A 17561-nucleotide genomic window follows, 5' to 3' on the forward strand; every position below is an offset into this window, starting at 1 on the left:
TACCCTTATATTCTCGGTATTTAACGATAAAGATAAACAGTCGTATTAATTTTTAACTTTGTTTTTTCAACAATCGATTTTTTGAACTATTTCTTTCAAATTAGAGTAGGCAAATATATTTTATGATATTGTACTAACAATAAATGTAATATCACAAAAAAGACTTGAATTGATTTTTCCAGGGGGTAAAGGTCCCGGGTTCGATTCCAGCAGCCCTACATTCGAACCCGACATACAAATGGGCTTTTTTTCAAAAACACCGGCACCCTGAGGGTTATATGACCTCTGTTGTTGCAAACTCTCGTTTAAAAAAAAAAAAAAAAAAAACGGTGACCCGGGAAAAAGTGCACAATTAGGGTTGGCGGCAAAGAAAGAAGGAGACATAGAAATTCCTGATTTTTAATTAAAAAATATTTAATTATGATGGTTTGAAAGAAAATTCACCAAAACACCGGAAAATCCTTTAGAGGTAGAATGAATTTAACTGCAATTTTATTGTCTTGTTTAACAACATAACAGCGGCGTCAGTAGCCAGTTTAGGCGTTGACATGGAGCTCATCACTGTAAGGTAAAGGTCCTAGGTTCGAATCCAGCGGTCCTGCATTTAACAAAGGTCCCCCCCCCCAAAAAAAAACACCGGCACCTTTAAGGTTGATTTTTCAAAGTGAGGAGGTTCGAATCCCGCTCGTGCCATTGACTTTTTTATCTCAATTAAAAACCTTAATTAATTGTAATATATTAATTAGTCAAGCGGACCACGAAATTAGTGAATTTAATGATTTAAAATGAAGTATACTTCACTAGAGCTCTCCGTGGCCATTTCACTTGTCGTCGAGAAACCAATCCGATTACACATTTGAAAATGGCAAAAAGGAGGGAAAATTCCAAAGGTGGGGTTGAGATGGGAAGTTGGTGTCCGAATGGATCGAGGTCACGATAGCTCAAGTGGTAGAACAGCGGCGTATCTAGCCGAAGATCGTGAGTTCGAATCCCGCTCGTGCCATTACTTTTTTATCTCAACTAAAAACCTTAATTAATTTTTTTTAAATTGTTGACTAAATTTTAATTTTTTCACTAAATGATTTTCCGGTGTTTAGGTGAATTTTCGTTCAAAGTAGCATAATATCTTTTATTAAACTCCTGATTTTTTAATCAAATTTAATTAGGCTTAAATTAATATAAGTAAGTTTTAATTAATATAAAAATACATCTAGTCTGAAACAAACAACAAAATCCGACCGGTGTCTCGTTTCCCCCCTCCCCCCAGTGTATTTCAAGAAAAGATCAAAATTTCGAAGTAACAAACCAACGTTTTTCCGAAAATTTTGTTAACGCAATTTATTGATCGCTTTCGAGTTTTATCGAGTAGATTTCAATAGAGACACATGGGGAAACTAAGGCTATGATCTTGCCAGTATTTAACACTTCACATAATTCAAAAAAATATTTATCTGCTCTTCTTATCATCGTGAGCTTTCAAGAAGGTCTTGACAGATTAACACAAACAGTTTCTACATACATATATTTGTAATCGTTTATCGCTCAGGAATAATTTCCATTTGATCGAATTAAAGAACAGACATGAACATATCAAATATTTCACCAGCTACGTTTTATCACACTTCTGACATCAGTTTTGGCTTTTGCAATTGTCAAATGATAAAAGTATTAAGGTCGTCCTTATTTGGAGGTCCTTGGATAATCAATAATGTCCAATGTAAACGTGCCAAGGGTTTATTCCGGTGAAACTCATCAATCCAATTGTCTGACCTTATTTACAGTTCATCGGTGAATTGAATAAGATATTGAAGGCTCGAGAAAACTTTTATTTTTATAGATTGTCCCCCTTTAACCAAGTGGCTGGTTTCATCGAGTCGTCGAAGAAATTTCAATTTTTTTCTTCCTTTTTTCACACTTCCTGATTAAATGTGACAATAAATACTTCGATAACGTCAGAGTGAAAGAAATACCGGTTACATCACATTAGAACAAAAAGGCACGTTTACTCTGGTTAAGGAGGTCATGTATTAATAGATTTTACATACCAGGAGTGCCTTTATGAACGATCGATTTCGAGGAAATAAATATTTGGTCTGACAACGATTAACTCTGAGCTGTATAAATTGTCAATTGGCATGCATATTAAAATCCCAAAATTAACACATCAAATACACAAGCAATATTGTGTCGGCTGATTTCGGAGTTTTAAAAATTACCGGTGTTAATTAACATCATTTAAGTCATTCCTAATCCTTATCTAGGTTTGGCCCTAATTGATTACTTAATAAATCCATTCACGACGGGATGATCTTTTAACGTGTTTTGTTCATCATGGCATTTTATCCACTCTGAACGATATTATTATTATTATTATTAATACCAAACCGTATTTTATTTGATATCTAATTTCATAAACCCGATAAAAGAAATATATTTCTAAACATGTCAATTCAAAAAAGAAAAGAAGAATGTAGAATGATGATTGTTTGTAAATGGAGTAGAGTATGGAGATGAGGGCATGAGCACAAGGATTCAGGATAACGTGAAAGTGTTGGTGGGGAGTGAAGTAGGTGACCACATGTCAATGGAGCTCCACTCTCACTCTCCTAGACAATCACGGCCCAGATACCGAATCTATCATCCTATTTTTTTTCTTCTCGCCCCCCTTTTGAGCTTTTGGAGAAAAGTCGGTTTTCCACTGAGAGCAGATTCGAAACTCCTTCGCGCAAGAAGAGTTTTCCCTTAAAGAAAGTCAAATTCTGCGAGGGCTATTAAACCCCTGAGAAATATCTTCTATATTGACAAATACGTCAATTAGTTTAGCCAAATAATATTATACAAATGATATTTTATAAAAATATTTATCGTAATTTTAAATATTCAAAGTTGCGATTTCAAGAATATAATGATGATTGATAATCGTTATTTTATTTTTACCTTTTGAGAATTTCATCCTGCTATTTTCTCGGTTTTAAGAGTGTACAAGATCTCTTCTTACCTGAAATTTAAAGATTCAATTTTAAAAAAACCACTAAGTTCTGTGTAAATAAATCACTAATACAACAAATAATTAAAAGCATTACGCTTAGCTTTGTTTCCAAGGTGTCACCCCTTGGTTGTTTTTATGCAACATCATTGCAGTTATTGTATTTTTAATAAAAATGCTTGTAGAATTTGATTTAACTACATCGTCCAATAGCAAGGTGAAGCATTAAAATATTCAGACCAAAATTTAAAAAAAATCAATAATTTATAAACCTATTTATAAAACTGATCACTGATATTTGAGAAATGACCGAACATTTACATCACAGGGGGAACGTTAAATTACATGATTATTTGGAGATCTTGTGTGATTTAGGTTAAGAAAAACATTTTATTTATTGTGCCAACGTTTCGATATTTATTTAGATCATCTTCAGGGCTCAAAGTGTGTCTTTTCTGTGTAGATATGTCACTGTTGTGTGTCATGTTGAGAGTGTTGTACAGTTGTTGTCACTAAATACTAAACACGCGTTAAATTTCTTTGAAAATTTTCTTTCTTCAGGATGATCCCAAAACCTAAAAACTTAATCACCTTCCTAGCTAGCTTCTACATATCAGCCCATTTCGCCCATTAGAGACAAAATACTGGAACTGCTCCCATTGATCCGCGAAATTCCTACTCACAATTCCCCATCATTAAATCGGCTTTCGTAGTTATCATTCGTCTGTCCGACAAGCACATCGCACATCCATTGAGCTAAAGCAATATTGTCCTGGTGTGTTCTTGTATACCAAGCCTTGACCAGTATAACACTCTGGTCAATTATGGAAGCTCAAGAACGTCCTACCAGCAAAGTATTACCTTATCCTAACATTTTAAAGATTGTTACTTCCAAGTATAACACAAAACTTTATTTTCTCCTATCCTCCTATTCTAGCAGGGATCCCCCAGGGCATTGTTCTCACTTCTCTGCTTTACTCAATCTATACCTCCGACACAATACAAAACCGTACACTATCACCCTCACATTTGCTGATAACACCACTATCTTTACTCCTGATGAAAATCCCGTCCTTCCAGTTATCTCGAAAATCACTTAAATATAGTTGAGTACTAGCTCCGACAGTGGATAATCGAGGTTAACGAAACAAAATCAACATACATAATATTCACCCTAAACAAGAAAGCCCAGTTAGTAATCTTCAACTATGTTCCCATCCCTGTTGCGAATCGTGCCGATACCTCGGACTCCACGTGGATAAACGACCGACATACACGACTTAAGGGCAGATTGCAACACACAGTTTATCATGTTAAAACGACTGCTCGATAGACTCACACTGACAAACAAAAGAAAAGTTTGCATTGCCCTTGTATTTGTAGTTTAACTTTATGGGACTGCTAAGCGTTACAACCTTAATCGAATCCAATCCTGCCAATCTAAAATCCTCAGAATAGTCAATACCCCTTTCTATTTTCCAATCTCTCCATCGTTACCGACCTAAATGTTCCTCTTATTACTCATCTAACCCAATTCCGATACAAAAAGTTTCATTCCAAACTATCCCATCATCCGAACCCTTTCGTCAGTCTTCCACCAAATTACCTAATAATCACAGAAGCGTCGGTGGCTTCGCGAGAAACTCCCTACTTGACATCGGTCTCCTAGGATGGAGCCCATCCCACTCACCGTGTTGAAGTAATTACGGCTTCCATCACTAGATGGTTGTGCACGTTACCATGTTATTGTTAAAATGTACATACTACATGTTATTTGTTCATCCAACGAATGCGGTTGTAAAAAAAAAAGTTATAAAAATGGACCACTTCAAAATAAATAAAATATGATAATTTTTAACACTAGGCATGTGCCTTTTTAAAATATACTTAATAGATTCAATTTGTTGATCCTGAGTACTATAATTTCACGCATTTCTTTATTCCAAAATAGAGAACTTGTAATTTAATTCAAATTGCGTATCTCATACTAACGAAGCGAATGTAAAGAAAATCAAACTTTCTTAAGAGAAAGAAAATGAAGGCAAGAACACATGTATTCAAAATCTAAAAGAAACAACAAATTGCTTCTAATGCACAAACATAAAAATTATTGGGTTTTGGTTGAGATAAAAAGTCAATGTCACGAGCGGGATTCGAACCCACGACTTCGGCTAAATACGCCGCTTCTCTACCACTTGAGCTATCTTTGACTTCGATCCACTCGGACACCAACTTCCCATCTCAACCCCACCTTTGGAATTTTCCCTCCTTTTTGCCATTTTTTATCTCAACCAAAACCTTAATTAAAGATTAATTTATTGAAAAGAATTTATTTAGTCAATCGGACCACGAAACCTAATAGATGTAATAATTGACAAACAAATAATTTCAAGAGGCATTTTTAAGCCAATTAATCGAAATAGTTTGGGCAAAGAGAGAAATTAAGAAAGAATTAAAAGATATATATTATATATTCTCCTATAAAATAAGATATGGAGATGTATTGATCCAAAAAGATATATTGGTATTATATGTATTGGTACTGCATACTGAATACTTTGTACAGGAGGTACAATGAAAAATTCCATTTAAAAACAGTGATGAATGGTAAAACGAAAAAGCGATATGAAGTTTATGTTAGTTTAATAGGTTAAACCGAGTTAGGAAACAAAACAATTTTGAATATTACTGTAAAATTAACAAACTTAATAATATTTTGTGTCATGTTTATTTAATAAAAAATTTCATGCTAGTTTATATGAAAGGACAATATCCCGAAATTGGGGCACATTGCCAATAGGGTAGACGGGGCTGGTGCTGAGGAAAAGGTAGGTTGTTTATCTGTGCCACAGGAGATTGTCCGATCACGGAATAGGAGGAAAGAGGGTTATGTAGAAGAGGTGAGGTGTGTGTTCTGGATTACACAGTTTCTGTTTTCGAGGGCAGACTCACATTTGTTGGGTCGACGCCGCTTATGGAGAAGGGGGGCTGACCCCAATACTAACCCCACAACCTTAGCCCCTTCCCCCCTCGCAGTGAAAGTAAACTCTTCCAAAGTCCATAACTTACACACAGACACGGGCACAGTTGTCATGTTCCAATTACCACCGGGTCCTCCCACCATCTCTCACCCCGTTCACAAGACGCGCTTTGCCCCTTGGGCGATTTGGAAAAAATCAACGCCCCCTTCTGTTCTTATTCTTTGTTATTTCACAAAAAACCCTGCTGCTCAACCACCAGTTTTTTTATATTACACATGCATTAACGAATTTTAACGGTTTTTTACTTTTGTTCTTATCTGTTACAAAGTTATAATCTATAAAGCATCGCCAGGGAACTTATCATATTCGTAGAATTAAACTCTATCTGTTTTCTATATAAATGTCCTAATTTATTGTCTAAAAATTGAACAACAAGAAGGGCACAGAAAAATTTTTGCCTGGCATAACGGAAGCGTCGGTGAAAGTCGCAGAAGCATAGCCAATCACGCTGATAAATACAATCTATGTGTGGTGTTTAGTGACAGTTAGCCAATGATTATTTTTTGATCGTGAGGTGCGGTCTGATGAGACGTAGGTTTTAGAAAAACATTTTCTTTATCATGCCAACGTTTCAATCTTTATTGAGATCATCTTCAGGGCTCAAAGTGTTTATTTTCCGTGAACATTATGCTGCATGTATGTGTATGAAATGTACATTTATATATTATTATACTACATATATTATATTAAATGTAAATAGTATATATTATTACATTATATTTAATATATTATTAACACTTCTAGTTCGAAATGAACAAAGAACGAAAGAATGGCATAAGACCACACTAATGAAATGCAGTAAATTTTGTTTATTTAGAACAGATTCATCAATATGATGACATCCAATCACTTCAAATCGCAAGTTTTTGGGGGGATAGTTGTAAAATATACCATTAAAAACATATAAAGAATAAAGTAATACAGATTAAAAAATGATATGGAAACATAAAACAGTGATTAATAATATACGATTTACAATACTTTACTTAATACATAAACAATTTTTGATGATATTCTCGAGCTAGCTGAATTTCAAATCCCAGGATTTTTTTAGGGATACTCGTAAAGTAGTCTCTTAACAACGTATGTAAAGAATAAACTAACGCTGATTTAGAAAAGAAAAGATATGACAGCCTAAAACAACGATTAATAACAGCTTAAACGATTTTGGTTCAGTTGATCCAGTTCGATCCAGGTGAACTCAAATCCCTGGATTTCTTTAGGGATACTCTTAAAACACTGCCTAAAAAACATACCTAAATAATAAACTGTAATCGTAGTGGTCATAATGTTTATAGTCGGCGATAATTATTACAAGCCATGGATATATTCATCACAAAAAATGGAACTATCCATAGGGGGATAATTTGTTCACTTTCACACGTTGTGTGTTCATGCTATAAACATACGAACTGAAAACGAGCAAAGCCACCTCATTCGGTCAGATTATAAAAGCCCATATCGGAAATAATAGACCAGCCTACACATATAAGAATAGGTGAACAAAGACGCCCACAAAAGTGAAAACAGCATCGTAATAGTAAGAAAGCGGAGTGAGAGGAGAATAGTGTCGTAACAAGAGATACTAGTTAATAAATTGCAACGAAAAATAATAAACAGCGGTCCTTGCCTTAGCTTATAAGATTACTTTTTTTTTATTAAACTTATGGTACAATAAAAATCTATCCTTTTTCTGTTTAAAATGTCAAATAATACGTGACAAGTCGTGTTTGAGATATTCATTCCACTTGTTCCTCTGATCAAAGTTCTTTAATCAAAAGCCTGTACAGTTTTTAAATACAAAATCTCTTGTACTTCTTCTCAAAGCATCGATCACCTTAGACGCACGCTTTTTCTTTTCTTTTTCCCCCAAAAAAGTTTCATTTTTTCCACTTCGTTATGTTCTTATCCGGCGAATTAACACAATTAGAACATCCTTTTCAAAGTTAACTTTCCTTTTTTTGGCTCGATATTTTTTTAAGCGGCTTCCTTAGACAGATATTTTTTAATTAGGCCATTCGTACATTACATGAATATTTCCAAGGCTGAGCTGATTCGACGGCCAAAATTCGGCCCGCCACATCTCAGGGATTATAATCAATACATATATGAAAAGATCCTCAATGATGATACAATTTGATAAGGTTGTAGCTCCCAACAACCAGGTCTCAAGGCAATTTTACTTGGCCTTAAAATTAGTATACAAAAAACTTGACAAATTCAAGAATTATTACAATAGAGATACAACTGATATAGTCCAACTACTTGCAATCATCAATTACCATATAGTACAGAATTCCAACCAATCAACCTCCTATTTTTATTTATTTATTTATTTTTAAGTAATAATATACTTGTCTTGCTGTGTTAAATGTTGTTCGGAAACAATCAAACAACAGGTTCATCACCCTGCCAAACAAGAACTCTCACAATAATATATATGGGAATATCCAAAAAATTCTGATTGTGTTAATTGTACAACGGGTTAAATTTACACTATAACATTTGAATCATCATTGAAATAATTCATACAAGTATCAAAGAGCAATGAGCATTATTGGTGTGTTTAATAGATAGACATGCATTTCAAGAGTACAATTTCACGTATCATAGAATATTTGATCAAACCAGAGGAAAGTGCTCTCTACCAACCAACTGATGAACAGCAATTTAACTAAACAATACATTTGTTGTATATGTGCACTGCCAGGAAGAAGAAAAGACCAGAACACATTCTATGATTTAGTGAGGGTCTATGTTAGTGAAGATTCTTGCTACTAGGAGAGGAAAAGCCGCAAGCAAGGTCCTACACTAAGGCGCCGCTGGCAAGGCGATGGAGGTTGAAACTAGCCAGTGAGTTATAAAACTATCTACATATCTATAAACTATTATATATAACTATCTATATACATATCTATAAACTATCTACTCAGATTAAAGTGTGGAAGGCCTTGTGGCCGCCTCATTTATCCCTATCTCTATCTCAATGATAAATGTATGATATTTTATGCACAATAAAACTGTATCACTTTGATAATAATATTTTTTTTAAATACAATGTATTAGGTATACGACTCAAAACATTTAATATAATAGCGGTCATAATAAAAAATAATCATTCAGTCTATTGAGTCGAGACAGAATGTCATAATACAAATAATACATTAGTACATTACATGTTTTTGGTTTTAAGTAATGAATAAGTGATGTCATCGTATAAAGATTAATAGGATGTGCTACAAATTTATCCAGTATGCGATGACATATGCACTTGTTGGAATTGTTAAAGATAATTAAAAACATGCCAAAAAAGAAGCTTTATAATGAATATATTGAAGTAGAGATACATTGCACGAAAAAAAATAATTGGGGGAAAATGTTAAGGTCTAACGTTCAACTGGGGTGGGGGATTCAAGCTTTATATGAATAGGATATTTACATACCCGATTGTATAAACAAGACATAAGGGTTCCATAAAAATGTATAACATAATCTCAAAAAGTTAGATCAACATTTCAATAATTTTATTTGTAAACTCAAATAAAACATTTACTGAAACAGAATAAGTGTATGTACAAATGTAATGAATATTTGTCTATGTGAAACTAAGTTTTTTTAAATTTCCTTGTTGTTTTAGCCTGTTTCGTTAGTGCTGTTAATTAGTGCAGTTATATCACTTATAAAATACAGTAGTTTTTAATAAACGTGACCTATCCTATTTACCCACCTAGCAGATCAAAAGGTAATAACTGCACCAGTGATAGTACAATAATCGGAAAGTGCACTAAAATTATCTTTAAAACCAGACGAGTGTCGGTGCATAATGTGATGAGTACCAAAAAGTAAAGATGTAATTAAATAAATTAAAAAGCCTATTTACCAGGTCAACTTCATTGAATTGAATGTAATGTGAATGCAATAAAAAATAACGAAATACTACAAAAATTGAATTTGTACCAAAGGTATAAACTTTAAAATTGCAATTCTAAAATGTTGTGTTTTTGAGTTATCCAGTTTTGCCCTGAGAGTCAAGAAAAGATGATACATGTTATAAAGGTAATACATGATTTTTTTTGTACTCTTGTAGTAATAAAAATGAATAAAACGTCTACATACACCCATTAAGTTTTGAGTGATTTCATCTATGTACATCTCATTTTAAAGACCCACCATGGTGAGAAGCTAAAACATTTCTGACAGTCCAAAACAGCGAGGACAGACAGAAAAAAAGATCATAACAGATCAAACTACATTAAATTTGAAGTTGTTTTTATAATGAACAAGAATTTTTGTGGATGATCTCTTCCAACACATAAGGGTAATATCCTTGATGTGTAAAAATGTATGAATGTGTAAAAATGTATGCTTAAATATAAATATATGAGACAGGAAGAGTAACATAAATATTAAATGTGTTATTCTTCTTCTTCCTTTTCAAAAGTAAAGTCATATCAACCATTTATCATGTTTGCTGTTTTTTTTTTAACTTTATCTAATTTCATCTAAAACTGTTATGTATTGTATACAAGCAGCAGATTGGATTTGACGGACGACTCGATATTCCGTCATCAACCCTCTCACATTACACATTCATGCTAATAAATACAGGTCGTGGGTTCGAATCCCTCTCGTGCCATTAACTTTTTTTCATCTCAACTAAAAACCTTAATTAATTGTAATGATTTAATTGGTCAAGTGGACCACGAAATTAGTGAATTTAAACTAATAAATACAGTTGCTCTCAACACAAACTCATTACCTATTTGATTATAAAATTTTGAGGTTATTTATTCTGACAGTTATTTATTTATTTATTTATTTTTTTCATCTACAACTATACATGCAATTTTATACAACCAGCAGATTGGATTTCAATTTGTGATTGTGACCTTATTGGCATTACAGAGAAAGCTACCAATTGGTGCCCTCTCTGAAGTAATAATATATTAATCATTCAAGGGGTTGGGTTTAAAAAAATATAAATTTTTTTTAAAAAACTAAAAAAAAAAATTTTTTTTTTAAACTGTAATCTTTGAAAACTGGAATATTTGGTGATGGATCCATAAACTTGGCACCCATACATGCAAGTAGGTTTGAGTAGGTATGTGTATGTTGAAAGTTTTTATTTTAATTGTAATTTGGATCGTCAGGTGGATTCTGGTTGGACTCCAGGACACTGCCACTTAAGAAAGCATATGCCCTGGATAGGAGTACAGACAGAAGAAACACTGTGCAGATACTGCCAGGAAGAGGAGGAGACCACAGAACACATTTTATGTTTCTGTGAAGGTCTACGTAGATGCGGGTTTTTGCAATTAGGACAGGAAAACCCGCAAGCAAGATCCTTCACTAAGGAGCCGCTGCCAAAGCTGTGGAGGCTGATTAACAACCTGAAGCTGGCCTGTGAGTTACAAAAAACAAGGGATCACAATAGATCTATTCAGATCGAGGTGCAGAAGGCTTTGTGGCTGTCTCTTATATCCCTATCCCTATCCCATGATCGTCAGGTCAGAAGTAAAGCATTTTAAATTGTTTGCTGTCTTTTTTTTTTTTTTTTTTTTTTTTTTTTTTTTTTTTTTAAATCGTGTATGAAGCTTCAAATTTAATCTTCTATCAATCTTTGTTGGTATGAGGAACAGGTTCATTGTATAAATATATGGTAGAATATGGCTCATGACAGAGTGTAAAGGTGATGTGTTGTGTTTGAGTTATTCTACAAATATCACTCCATTTTTCAATTGTTGACATGTGGTTTTAAAACATTAGGGAAACTTATGAAGAAGAGGGGCGACTTTTTTGGCTTAATAACATAAGTCAAAATTTTGTACAACAGCGGAGCAAGTATTAACAGGGGACACAATTTTTACTTCTGGATGATTACAAATCAGAATGCACTTACTGCCACATAAGAAGATAACACCACCATACTAACAAATCATTCCTCTTCTACACATTGTTACAAAACCACCAAAAATGGAGCACTTTATGGAAAATAAAGGTTAACACCTCAAAGTCACAACATATCACCTTTACATTCCATCGTGAGACGTCCTAGCATATACTTATACAATGAACGTGTTCCTCAATCAGACAAAGTTAACTAAATATTTAGGACTTACATTTGATAGAAGACTAACTTGGAATCCTCACACACGATTAAAAAAACAGACACTTATCAAATGATTTAAAATGTTTTATTGCCTACTCAACTGACAATCAAATTTACCATTAAAATCAAACTTTTTACATACACATACCTACTCAAAACTATTTGGATGTACAGGTGCCAAGCTAGCATCGACCAAATATAAATAAATATATAAATACATAAATATACTAAGATGACAAAAATCCAAAATTTTAAGACAAGCTGTTTCTGCCCTTCTTATGTAGACAATAATACACTTCAGAGATCTTGACATGTGAATTTTTTTTTTTTCTCACCTGTCAAAACATAGACGTTTTCACAGTAAATTACAAAATCACACTAACATACAAATACGATTACTCCATTCCCCACAATTACCACCATAAGTGACTGGGAAGAATAGATAAGAGACCTCTTGAATGATTAGTAACATATTCTATTAATCAATAGTGGTTGCCAAGAAATAGCATTCTCTACAACACTCGTAATGTCACTATCACAAATTGAAATCCAATCTGTATAAAATACATGTACAGTTGTAGATGAAAAAATAAAACTGATATTGTCAGAATAAATAACAATGTAATTTTATAATCAAACAGGTAATAGATTGTGTTGAGAGCAACTGTATTTATTAGCATGAACGTGTGACGTGAGAGGATCGACGGCGGAATATTGAGTACCCATCGACCATCAATTAGGGTAGTTGTATAATATGTATAAAGGTTGTGTTGAGAGTGAATGTATTTATTAATGTGAATGTGTGATGTGAGAGGTCGTTGGCTGAATATTGAGTACCCTATCGACTGTCAATTAGGTTAGTTTTATAATATGTGTAAAGGTTCTGTTGAGAGTGAATGTATTTATTAATGTGAATGTGTGATATGATAGGGTTGATAGAAGAATATTGAGTACTCCATCAACCATCAATTAGGGTAGTTTTATAATATGTGTAAAGGTTCTGTTGAGAGTGAATGTACTCATTAACGTGAATGTGTGATGTGATAGGTCGATGGCTAAATATCGAGTATCCCATCGACCGTCAATTAGGTTAATTGCATATGTGTAAAGGGTGACGAAGAAATACAGAATACTCCATCACCGTAATTGAATGAATGGTATGTAAATAGGAGAGAATGTACTTAAAAATGAACACGAGTATGAACGGGTTTGGAACAGCATGCATTGGGTGCTGAATTGACCTGGCACCCCACCCTGAGCGCCCAACCTGGGTGGCTGAATCTGCCAGCAGTTTACTTTAAACAGCAAAAGCTGGAATCGCCAAGTCTACAAGAAGCAAATAGGCTCTATATGCGTATACACATACATGTGTGATTTTGAGCCTATACAAATCCAAAACCAAAATCCAAGTTGGTAATGAATTAAAATGAAAACAGTATGTACTACTCACCCTTTATGAAACTGCCCAAGTGCAACTGAAAATTGTTGAATCCTGAAACAAACAACAAGCTATAGATTTATACTGATAACCTATCACAGACAGAATTAACTTAATAATGCAATATTTTCTTTTAACAATTCACAGAACAAGAAGAGTAAGAAGATATGGTATAATTGAAAATGATAAACAACCCCTCACATTGGTTGTGTTTTAAGTGATAAAATCTTATCAAAGTGGACAATAATGACTTACCAAACTATTGAAAAAATAATATTTACATAAATTAATTAAATTAAATATGAAGCAAGGATAAATCCAATTATTGAATAGTAAATAACCTAAAAACCTATGAAGGTGACACATGCAGTAAATCGTTTTCAGGCTAAATTGGGCTTGTCAAGTTAACAAAATAAGGTTTACAGACAAAAGAAATTACCCGAATTTAAGCCAAAATAGGTATATTTACATTAAACGAGAGTTCGCACATGTGGCAGAATGTTAAATATTCGAGGTCACTTCTAATGAAGGTCAACCATCAAGGCAGGGCTAAAGAGGTTTTAATCAACCTAATTATCTGATAATAATTGCTCAAATGAATTTTGTAAAAAAACACAATTAAGCATATTATTTAAAATATGTACTTCCAGGAGTAAAAAAAGATTGATGAAAGGATGCCAGAGGAGTGCATTTTCAAAATGTAAATCCTGATAAAAACTGGTCGTTAAAACGATTATCCTACCTTTATCACACGATTAATACAAAAGGGGGCAGATTATACGTCGATATATATTTTTTATAGAGGAGACAGTACTAACAGTTAATCGAATAATATTAAGAACAAATTATTACTTACAGGAGAATTTTATATTTTAATCCAGAACGTTTCTTCTTTTTATACCGTTACCGAAGAACTGAGAATGAATTTGATTGTCCGTAAAAAGAAACAAAAAAGGATTTCCTTAAAAAAATTAAGGTTTATTTTTGTATTGTTTTTATCTTAAAAAGAGATAACACAACATTAACTCCGCCATCTTAATAATGTCGGAATCAGCTGATTTGCTTGGTTTACCCTGAAGGAACGAGCCCGCCGAAATTTAAAAAAAAAATTAAATGGACTATTTTTTCTCTACAACTAACAAAAGTTTGATAATCACCGGACACCCTTGTTATGTACTATGTAATATGCAAAGACTATTATCCCCCATATATCCTTTACAGATGGAATGAACTCTATTAATACATTACAATTAATTAAGGTTTTCAGTTGAGATAAAAAAGTCAAAATAATTGGTCTAGCAGACCACGAAACTAGTGAATTGAATCTATTAATACAAAAATTATGTATAATAAATAAAATTAATAACAAGAGTGATATTATATTAGCATGCTCGTATAAGCAAAATGAAAAGAATTTTCTTAAAAGTAAAAGGGGAAAACAGCACATGCTGTCAGAACATCACTGGGGCAATTAGGACCCACAGCTGTCCTAGAAGTCCTTCTGGATCTACCACCATTACATATCTTTATTCAAGAAGTCAGAGCCCAATTTATAGGCTAATGCAGGGCAGGCTCAAATAGCCTACTTACATAACAAGGAGCACTAAAGCTTCGAAGGGAGCTTCAACTAGAAGAACTCTAGGGATGTCTGTTGATAACATGACCCCTAAATTCAATTTTGACAAAAAAATTCTTATCAAAATACCTTGTAGAGCACATTGGGAGAAAGATATCCCAGTTAATGCCGACCACATATAGTTTAAAAACCAAATATGGGTCAGAAGCTGGCATTTGTGGAAATAAACTAAGGACAAGAATTCATACAAGCCTTGGATAATTTGCCACCATCTTCCAAGCAGAAACTGTAGCAGGACATTATGTTAGCAAATTTAAAAGGCTGGGTATTGTCGTTGGAAGAATAGGCATCTACTTGGACAGCCAGGCAATACTGAAGGCAAATAGTGCATCAGCAATGAAGTCCAGAGTGGGAAAATAACAGACATTGGGGAAAATAGCACAATTACTCTTGCCTGGGCTTACCAGGGCACACAGAGCAGAGGGACGACAAAGAGGTTGACAAATTGGCCGATAAATGTTCAATGACAGATATTTGGCCCTGAACCCTTTTGTGGCATACCAAACTGCCAAAATACACGGATCCATTAGACAATGGATTAAAAATATTTCCTTTGTTCAATGGAAATGTAGCCTAGGACAGAGGTAGGCAAAAAAGTTTTGTAAAGGACGTTCATAGAAACTAAAGACAGAACTACTAAATCTCAGACGTGCTGGTACTAAAATAATAGTTAAACTGCTGACTGGACACTGCAGACATATGTTGTGAGGATTGTGGTATTGGTGTGGTAAAATTGTTCAGAAATAAGAATGGAACAGAACCTCTCTGTTTATTACACAATAACAAAAAATTCTTTATATGAAAAATTAATACTTATCCGATATATTAATGAATAAACGTTTTAACAAAAAAATGTGACCAAGTAAAAGTAAAATAGGCATAGTAAATAAGGATGGAAATTTAAAACGTAAGGGAAATTTAAAACATTGAGAGGTTCTATTCCATTTATATTTCTGAATAATTTTACCACACCAATATAATCCTCACAATGTATAAACTCAGAGTGGCAGAAACAAGCCTGTGCAGATATTGCCATGAAGAAATAACAATGGAACATGTCGTCTGTTGGTTTGAAGGCTTGAACACTTGAAAAAGCTTTGGAATCAATACCAAACTTTATGCTTAATCCGCAGGTCGTAAAAAGACAAGCTTTTATATAATTTATCTATCAACCGCATGTTAACGTTTGGTACTACCATCTTAGCCTGCCTATCGTTTTTTTTTTGTGTTTTTTTTGGTGCAGATGCGTTTAAGCATTTCACTATCTTCAGGGTTTAAGTGATTTTTGTAGAAACTAATAATATTATATAATGAATATTAATAATGCAATATTTCATTTTTAATGATAAAATTTGCTTAAATTTACTTCAACTAAAATTAAATATTTATATTTTTTACCAAGTATATTTTTTGTTGGAATAAAACTGAATTTTGCATAATTATTTCTATGCCAATCAATAGAGAATCTTATTTGAATTCTGGAATGATAAAATGAAACATGAAAGTTAATTTGGTTAATCAATTTAATAAAGTAATAATTAATACAAAATATGCATTCAAATAATTTCTTTCTGTAAAGAACGTCAATTTCAGTAACTATTACGGTGAGTATGGTGTATCTCTGTACTCTCCGGTTGTATCAGGTGTAAAAATCTTTATTTAACTGCTTCTGTGGTGCATATTGGTGGATTGAATGCCCAAAGAAGTGAACATTAGTCTAACATTGGCCTTACAGTGGAAATGTATAAAATTTTAACTGTATCTTGAACATGAAAATGTTTCATTAAACAACTACAATAAAATCCAAAAGTTTCATTTTCTTTACCTAGTTTTACAAAAGTGTGTGTAAATGTTTATCTGACAGTCAATATTGATGCCAAGATCTTTATGTTTCAGGTCTAATCACAAGCAAGTCTGATATAATTCATCAGAATTTAAAAGAATATTATTAGTTGAATACCTTCTATTAAGTTTATTAAGTTAAAGTTGTAAGTTGTCAGAAACAGAATTTATTTTTAAGAATATTTTTAAATCAACTGCGAAAAGTAGGGTAATAACAGAAGGAAGAGAATCAGAGATGTCATTTATATATATTTGAAAAAGAAAAAGCCCCAAGTGGTACCCTTGAGGAACTATTTGCTACAAAACTAGGTGAACCACCAATTTTATTTTTACTTTAAGTATTCAACCTAAATAGGATGCAAACCATTGTAATAAGTTACCATGTATGTATAATTGCTGTAATTTCTGTAGTAGAATCGTATGACGTTTTTAAATAATGGATTTAACGAATTTATATGATTCTTTCACAAACTTTGCTTACAGCAGGTTATATACAAATTGGTGTATAA

At 33.2% G+C, this 17561-nt stretch overlaps 1 protein-coding gene across 3 annotated transcripts in view; it reads right to left on the bottom strand.

Annotated features, from left to right (window-relative positions):
* LOC106664328 (protein roadkill) overlaps positions 1 to 14609 on the bottom strand; it is a 132871-nt gene extending 118262 nt beyond the window's left edge. Inside the window, exons 1-3 of one of the 3 annotated variants that reach the window (XM_014389965.2) lie at positions 14431 to 14609; positions 13587 to 13628; positions 2938 to 2998 (exon numbers count right to left, since the gene is read on the bottom strand). The gene's annotated coding sequence lies outside the window, so the exon portion shown is untranslated. Of the gene's footprint in view, positions 1 to 2937; positions 2999 to 13586; positions 13629 to 14043; positions 14059 to 14430 lie in introns of those variants that run through there. The other 2 variants (XM_014389968.2, XM_014389969.2) reach the window with 2 other exon arrangements.
* Positions 14610 to 17561: the final 2952 nt, after the last annotated feature.

The sequence above is a fragment of the Cimex lectularius genome, unplaced genomic scaffold (assembly GCF_000648675.2).
Source record: "Cimex lectularius strain Harlan isolate CLEC.00 unplaced genomic scaffold, Clec_2.1 scaffold50, whole genome shotgun sequence".
Classification (NCBI taxonomy): domain Eukaryota; kingdom Metazoa; phylum Arthropoda; class Insecta; order Hemiptera; family Cimicidae; genus Cimex; species Cimex lectularius.